Genomic DNA, 8426 nt, shown 5'->3' on the forward strand with positions numbered 1-8426 from the left:
CCTTCGTGCCTAAGTTTAGGGTTTACATATCTTGGACATCAAGTCTTATATCTATATAAATAGAGGCTTAAACATTGTATTATATACACACATATTTAATGAGAATCATGTCTACTTTTTCTCTCTATTTTCTATCTTCTTCTCCTTTTACAAGAAAAACTTTTTAATTAATGGAAATTTGAGGTTACAATGAGTTTAATATCGAAAATAAGAGAATATAAAGTAACAAGGACATACCGTAAAACTACAGTACCGAGAAATCCGACAAGAGAAGAGAAAGATTACCGGAGTTAGATAAGTACAAGTATGAATAAGATACGATTAACTCGCAGGAAGAATAGTTTTTCTCAGAGATAAATCTCAACCATTTAGTTTGTTTTTCCTTTTTTAGAAAGATATGCTCCCAAAATAGGAGTGATTTGCTCAAATCTCTTGTAACTAGTAATGAAGCTTCCATCGTCAAAGAAATCACCGATTAAGATGAAGATGTCATTGGAGAGCATCATTATCGATTTTACAACCAGACCCAATAACCAAAAATCATCATTAAAGCGAAGATAAACCTCAAAAGAGTAGATAAAACCACCATAATGGTATAGATAAGTTGAAAACATAGTAATAAAATACCAAGCTAAAACTACTAATTAGAAGACAAGAAATGGTGAAGAAATCTGCTCAGATCTGGTCCATTTCTTAATGGTTTTATTGAACAAGAAAAAGGAGTGTGAGAAAGGAGAGACAAAGGTTGTTATTTTTAGGGAAGCACAATCAACCAACGACATGAAGATTTTATAGAAGAGTGGGGACAGTTGCCCTGCCGTCCAGATTGAACGTTAGGCGAATTTCTGTGCTGATTGGAGAATTAACAAATTTTCCAAGCTAGGTGGGTGGCAAATGGGCCTGAAGACTATGGGAATTTGAGTTAAACGATTGTACCAACAGTGCCGAACGGTTAAGAGTTTGTCGTTTGGCGGGTAAAAGTCTGCTACTTGGCGTAGTTTTGCGTTAACCACTATTTTTATAGACATTGTCCAATGGCGATGTTCTCCTATACCCCCGACTTCACCTTCAACTAACTCACATCTTTCTTACACAAAATTTCACAATTGTGTACCTATTTCAAACCTAAATTTATTTGTTTACTTCTTTGAAAAATCATAATAAATGGATTCTTTTGATGGAGGGACGGAAATGAATATCAATCGGTTTAATAATGAACAACAAAAATATATTTAGATATTGAAACAACTGGATGATGATTCAGATGAGGAGAGACAACGATGCAATTACATTTAAGGTAGATGCCTATAGCTCCAAAGCCAAAATAAGTATTCCCAAAAAGACGGATATTTCGAGGAGGGAGTTTTACCACCAGAAGCTGATGCACAATTATTTTGTTCCCAATTGTATGAATTATGATAAAAAAAAGTTGGGATCGATCTTGCATGTCTGACACTTGTGATAAAGATTATTGTTCTTTCTTGTTACGTACAACCTTTATTTCATTATCAGTATGATATACGAAATATTATATTCATATTATTGAACAAAAGGTTATGAAAGCCCTAAGGTTTCCAAGTTATGACATGCTGGTGGATACCACCGATGAGTACGTTTGTATGATCTACACAACTGCATACAAGTATTTGTCAATGCTTTGCGAAACAATATTAACCTTTTTTTGGCCAACGTTTTTACCAAAACCAACCCAGGAAACTGTTAGAGAAATACAACTATAAAATGATGATACATGATTTTCAAACATGCTAGGTGGTGTTTGATTGTATGCATTAGGTACAACAAGGATGCCCCACCTTTTTAGAAGGTCGGTATAAGGGTCACTATGGAAAACCAAATGTTATTTTGGAAGCTGCTGCTACTTATGAATATTGGATATCGCATGCTTTTTTTGTTCTTACGGGTTCACAAAATGACATAAATATTTTGTACAAATCGCATTTATACGAAGACCTAAAGTATAGAATTTTCCCAAATTATATTACACAATCTACGGAAATCGCGACACTCATGGATAATATCAGGTGAATGAAATCTATCCACAATGATCAACTCTAGTGAATATGAATTGTCTACCATTTAAACTGTATGTAGAATTTAGTAGGAATTGCCTACCGTTTAAATTGTCATTTAATTTAAGTTTTTCAGTTTATATCATATGAATTTCAAATAATTAACAAATTATCGCTTCAGTTGAAACAAACAATTACATTTTAGTTAAAATATATTTAAACTAAACTAACTAAGTATTAAATCCAAATTAAACTAACCAAATACTAAGTGAATATCATATGAAATCTATTACGCTAAGATTAAACATATTATTAAAATACTCTACCACTTTTATTGAATTTATTGGCTTGTAAGATCGCACCCACATATAAGGTCATTTCTTTATTGATTGCACAAAAATATTTGACAATCCTTCTAGTCACATTGTCTAATGTTCGTTGTCTATTTTTGAAATTTCTGAAATACGTTTTCCTAAAAAGAGCATGTTTGCTTGTTATGATATTATTGTGTATAATATATACTTATTATTACAATTGCATTCATCTTCATTTGCTGTAAATCCGGAACCCCAAATTATATAGCTACCTTGTGAAGGCTGAGAAGGTTGGCAACTAGAATCCATATTAAAGAAAACTAACACTACACCAAATTTAACGTTTAGCAACAGTTTAGATCTGTTGTTGACCGGTATTGCAACAGAACTTTTCCGTTGCTAAAGACCCAGTCGCAGTTTTTCGAGACAGCTCTAGCTCTGTTGCTAATTTCGGTCAGCCCCGGCAGTAGCAACAAAAATAAATTGTTGCGAAATTAAAATATAGAAACATAAATAAACTGTTGCTACTCGGTTGCTAGTTTTAGAGTTATTCCGGGATATATTTTAGTAGAACAGGATATAGTTGTTCTGGTTCATATTTAGCAACACATTTTAGCCGTTTCTAATGTTTTTGCAAAAAAAAAAGGTCAAGTCTTCGTTGACCTAGTCAAAACTGATATCCCTCCAATTTATCATGCAATACCCCAGTTCCCTGCAAAACCTTGATTCATTTTATATCCAGCAATTCAATCTGATAGTTCTCATACTCTATATTCACACAGACATTCCCACATGTTTAAACCTCAAAGACATTCTACAAAGAAAGGGAACCAAATACAATAAAAAGCAGGGAAATCATGACATCAAAGACAAGTTACTGGTTGCATTAAGAAAGATTGAATTGCATATGTAAAAATGTTCTTGTTTCTTACATTGTGCTGGTGCAACTATGTTTGTTTTAGCTTCTAAAGATTGCATATAGAAACAGAATGTTACAATCTCTTACAGTGAGTAATCAGAATGAAACAGATTATTGTGGCTTTGAGAGGATGATCACACGAGGATGCTGAACTCTCGTCTTGTAAATACGACCAAGATGATGAAGAACCTGTCACAGATACATATAGTTAGAGATAACAAATAAAGAAAGTAAGAATACTTCAGAATTCAGAGTATTATACTTTATTGCTAATGATTTGCTTATATACCTGAAAGATACTAGAGACCAATGCGACTCGAGTAAGTGTTGGGATTTCTGATGAGTGAAGCTCAGTAGTTGAGCTAGTCTGTTTCCAGAACTGAACTAATCATCTCGGCGATATTCTTCAAACTCTGAAAATTTTTACAAGCATCCCAATTTAGGTTTCACAATACGACACACATAATCTAAGAATCAGTAAGTATAAAAGCGAACAGAAAAGCTTCATTCTAAAACAAAAGATGGACATAAATCATGCAAGATTTTGGCGGTGGAAGAAATTACATATTCAGACACACAAGTCACTTCATCTATTACCTAAAAAAAATAGGGACTTGAAGAAGTGTATCACTTACCCAATCACTGGTACCACAGACCCCCTCCATTACAGTAAACTCTCAGCTACAGCCTGCAAAGTGCAGTATCAGTCAATCAACTTGTGCATTTATGCATTTCTACTGATGATAAAGTAACGCATGTAATAGCATGAAAACCTATGGCTAAGGAACAACTCTGCATGAATCATCTGCAGATGTACACATATTTATTCCAATTAGCACCCTCCTTGCACATCTTCTTTAAACGCAACAAGAATGGGTTTCTATCATTATGGTTGGCAATGACCACAGAACATAGTATAGTCTATTATATGAGTCATATGACTGGATAAGTAGAAAAAATGGTTCTGTAACAGAATAGTACATTATGAGGAAGCTGAGCATAAAACCTTAGAACAACTTGACAGTTTGCAATTTAATCACTGCATTTACAATCTACATTACCTGGAATAGAATAAAATTTAGAAGATGAAGAACCATAGGTTGAACCAAACCAAATTATCACGAGTAAAAGTTGACTTCTACATACAACTTCTGGAACTGCTTCTCAACGTGCATGTTGTTTGATGAAACAATCTGATAACAATTGATGTACCTCGATGGTGCCTGAGATGTGCTAATGCCAATTGCACACATCTAAAAAAGAAGAATTGGCATTCTTTAGCTCACATGAGAAACAAAAATTACAAAAGGCCAATAAAAGAAATCTCTATTGTATGTCATGAGGTTTACTGAAACAAATCACTCGATCAAACATAAAAATAAATAAAGCATGTATAACTATAGACATCAAGAAGAGAGAGCAGTGACTCCTTATGTCAATGCGTGCAATGGATTTGAGTAATACCATGGAAGTAATTAGCGTCACTTGGAGGGCGTGGTTCTAATCTGCTCAAGTACAAGTCCTGCATGTTGATGCAATAATTTCATCAAGTGTTCAGTTATGTGATTCAGAAAGGAACACAACTTAACCAAGTGTATACCATATCGTTCTCTAATATCTTTTACTATGCAACTAATTCAGATAAACAACAAACCTTTTAAAGCACTAGCATGGCATAATGAATTATGTAGCCAAGTACAACATAAGCTCCAGTCCTTGCTTAAAATGGATATCAAACATGTACTATCTATAGGAATACTTTTGAGATTAGATGAGAAAGATGAGAAGGAGTTAACATATTAAACCTTGCGAGACTGTAGTTCATGTCATGAGAGGGAGTCCAATTACTAAGAAGTTCACAAAAGGGTAGACTTACATACATGCTTGTTTTGACAGCTAAGCCTGTGACATTCAACTTGCACACTTCTCAAGATATGGCCGCTTGTGTTATATCCAATACCTACAATCTTTGGTCCACAAATTTACTTTTTCATTAATCAGAGATTCCAACTGTACAGTTTCTCAGTTAGCCCAACCTTTTGAAATAAGTGGAACACGAGTGTGAGAAGCATTTTGAAAAGAGAATTCTTCTAAATTGGGAAATTATTAAGCATATACCTAGATACATACACATGTACATTCTGCATAGTTTAACAGCTGTGAAAAAATAAAACTAAAAGAACAAAGATGGAAGTTGTTCTAACCTTTAGAGTTGTATTTAAGTTATTCCCTCCCATTACTGAGAAGTTGTAATTTATCATGACTTTTTATTAGAGATTAACATTCTTCACATAGCAGAACAACATCACAAGGAGGAAGAAACTGCGGATCCACCACACCCAGAGCAAGTGATTTGTTCCGTTAGTTGGTAGTTACAGCAACACCAACTTGGCTCAGCTGGGGCTACCTGCGCAATAAAGACCAAAAGTTTTCCTGAACGTTTTTTAGAATGATTAGGATGAAAATGAATCCATAATGTCTTATCAGCAACATTTCTGTATACTAGAAGAAGATAATAGCCGTTAATTTACTCCTACGTAGAACATGCACTCACGAAAACTGGTAATTTATACGTTTAGTTGCAGTGACTTCTTTCTTTGGCTTCAACTTTCTTAGCATTACACGAACTTTCTTTCCTGCACATTACACAAATATAAGAAATTAAGTTATATGCTACACAACTAAAATAACAAACAACAATAAAGTCTAATTTTCAGCTCACCTATTTGATCATGATCCTTTTCGTCCTAAACGTTAACGACTCTACTTTCTCATAACCCCAGCCGATGATTCTAATTATGGAAACAAAATTCCATAAACAGTTGTATATAGAAGGGAACAATAAGAATTTATTAATAAAGAAGATGAAAAGATTTATGAGAACACAACAGGTCTAAAGAATAAGATCTAAATTTGCGAAGGTTTCTAATTCTCAGATAATAAACTACCAGAAGAATAAATGAATCAACATTCCCCACTGCCTCATAACTATAGTTCGCAAGCATGAAATTTGTAGAAGAATAGACGTCCACACTCAGTTGGATATCACCCGAATCTGGAATCACTCAAATTCCTTAGCTTTCTCTAATAGCACCTGAAAAGATAATCCGCGGGAGTTAAACTCCAAACAATTTCACAAACTCTGGATCACGACAAACCCAAGACTCAATCCAAGTCGTCTTATTTTAATTGACATAGAAAAAAAAATCGCAGCGAAATTAACAAGTGATGTTGCACATCAAGCACTTAACCTATTTGTCTACAAATTAATACTTCCAAATAAAAGTCAACTCACCACCGAAATATCACTTAAATAAGTGTAGCATGTCCACATACACTAAGGAAGATATGAACTGATCGCATATACCAATAGCAAGAGATAACTCAAACCACCAGTTTCAACGACATACGCTTTGGAATGACGGAATAGGACCAACCCCATACATCACTCATCTAAAAATCGAATGAAGCTATTCTTTTATAGCAGGACCTACCTCATACACTGGACCATTTAAAATTCGACTTTAGTTCCCAGGTCTAATATATATCTCTGTCTTGTTTCCATTACAATCGGACATTAGACATTGCGTAGGCCACACTAATACTCTTAAACACACACAAAATGCTACTGAATACATCATTTCAACCATGACCGCCTATACTAAGGCTACAACTTAAATTCACTGGCCTTGTGCAATAGATTCAAACCTTGAAGGTATGTCTTCTAAACTGATCAACAGCTAAGCTACTTATATAATCTCATAAAATAGCTAAACCTTATCTATCAATTCCGTGAAGTTCGGCCGGCGGTCGGCATTATCATATTACCGATTACAAATCATCAAATAATTAAACATTCTTAAATAGTAACACACATTTAAATTCACAATATCAGCCAACGGATCACCAACATCCCAAAGTGATAATCATCACCTACCAATTAATAAAATCTGTATAAAGTGTTGTACAGGGACAAAGGTAGAGTATAAACAATGAATCAATATACATGCTTAAAAGTTTGACTGCCAACGGAATGAGATATGAGTGTGTAGTAAACATGGGTGAGCTACTGAATTTACCTATCAAGACGTCTAATTAAGCATGATAATATTCGCAAGATTAATCATGTATTATCACATACGGAGGACAAAGAGTAATTTTTATACAAAATCCTTTAAGTAAGCTAACAATCTAAATCTTAAATCTTCCCTAATACAGAGACAAGTAAAATTGCCTTCCATCTAGCAACGGTATCCCGAATAGCTCTGAAAAAGGATTTTACGATCATTCTCCTAGACTGAAATTAAACAGCACAAAACCTCCATTACAATTCCATCCATACCTAAAGCGAAAGAAAACGACCTTGAGAGTAATACTAACCTTCTTTTGTATCTCTTACTCTGATCCTCTAATCTCTTTTACAGTTAAGAATCTCTTTCTCTCCTTCCCGGACATGAAGAAAATAAGAAAACTTAATAATACACAATAAGAAAACCCTTATAAGTTTCAATCTTTATGATTCTCTTATTGTAAAATCAATCAATAAACCCTAGATTTAAATGAAAAGGGCGTTCACCTTGTAAGAAACAACTTCAACATCAAACCCAAATCTGCAAACACCAAAACCCCCAATTATTCGTGAAGTTTAAATGAAGACTTGGGTTAAAAAAATTACAGAAAGATTTAAGAAGAAGTGATACTGAGAATTACCGATAATTCCTAATGGAAGAATAGCATCTAACCAAAGCATCTTCACTGATTTCTATTACTGAGGATAGTAGTGACAAGTATGAAACTGTACTTCGTCGAGTTTTACTAGCAGTAGAGCTTTCAATAGAAGTAGACTTTTAATGGCATCAGAGCTTTCTCAGATCTAGATGTAGAAGTAAATGGAGAAGATAAAAGAAAAGGGTATAAGTAAAGAAATTTGTGTGGTTATAGGAGGAGGATTACGTGTAAGCAGGTCAAAAGGTCAAGGGGTGGACTTATCTCAATACGCTTCTAAGCAGGTCAAACTATGGGCGTAATAAGAGTTACAAGTGTTACCTGATAGCATGTGAATCGCATGCTTATACCCTCGGCTGTTGCTAATCGCAACAGAACATGGACAATTGCGAGTTTAGTAACAGAAAAAACTGTTGCTAAAATTTGGCAAATGTTTTT

The 8426-nt window shown here is 34.3% G+C and overlaps 1 long non-coding RNA gene across 7 annotated transcripts; it reads right to left on the minus strand.

The window, feature by feature from the left end:
• Positions 1-3234: 3234 nt before the first annotated feature.
• Positions 3235-8129, minus strand: LOC113285659. 7 transcript variants are annotated; one of them, XR_003328846.1, is made up of 13 exons: positions 7974-8129; positions 7840-7873; positions 7644-7734; positions 6212-6357; positions 5986-6055; positions 5818-5899; positions 5468-5670; positions 5144-5230; positions 4728-4785; positions 4325-4516; positions 3899-3951; positions 3553-3676; positions 3235-3452 (listed from the first exon to the last, which is right to left on the minus strand). It is a non-coding gene; the product is annotated as an uncharacterized LOC113285659 (long non-coding RNA). The 7 variants fall into 7 exon arrangements; XR_003328843.1 differs by having other exon boundaries at positions 4728-5010; XR_003328841.1 differs by having other exon boundaries at positions 4918-5230.
• Positions 8130-8426: the final 297 nt, after the last annotated feature.

The sequence above is a fragment of the Papaver somniferum genome, chromosome 6 (assembly GCF_003573695.1).
Source record: "Papaver somniferum cultivar HN1 chromosome 6, ASM357369v1, whole genome shotgun sequence".
Taxonomy (NCBI): Eukaryota; Viridiplantae; Streptophyta; class Magnoliopsida; order Ranunculales; family Papaveraceae; genus Papaver; species Papaver somniferum.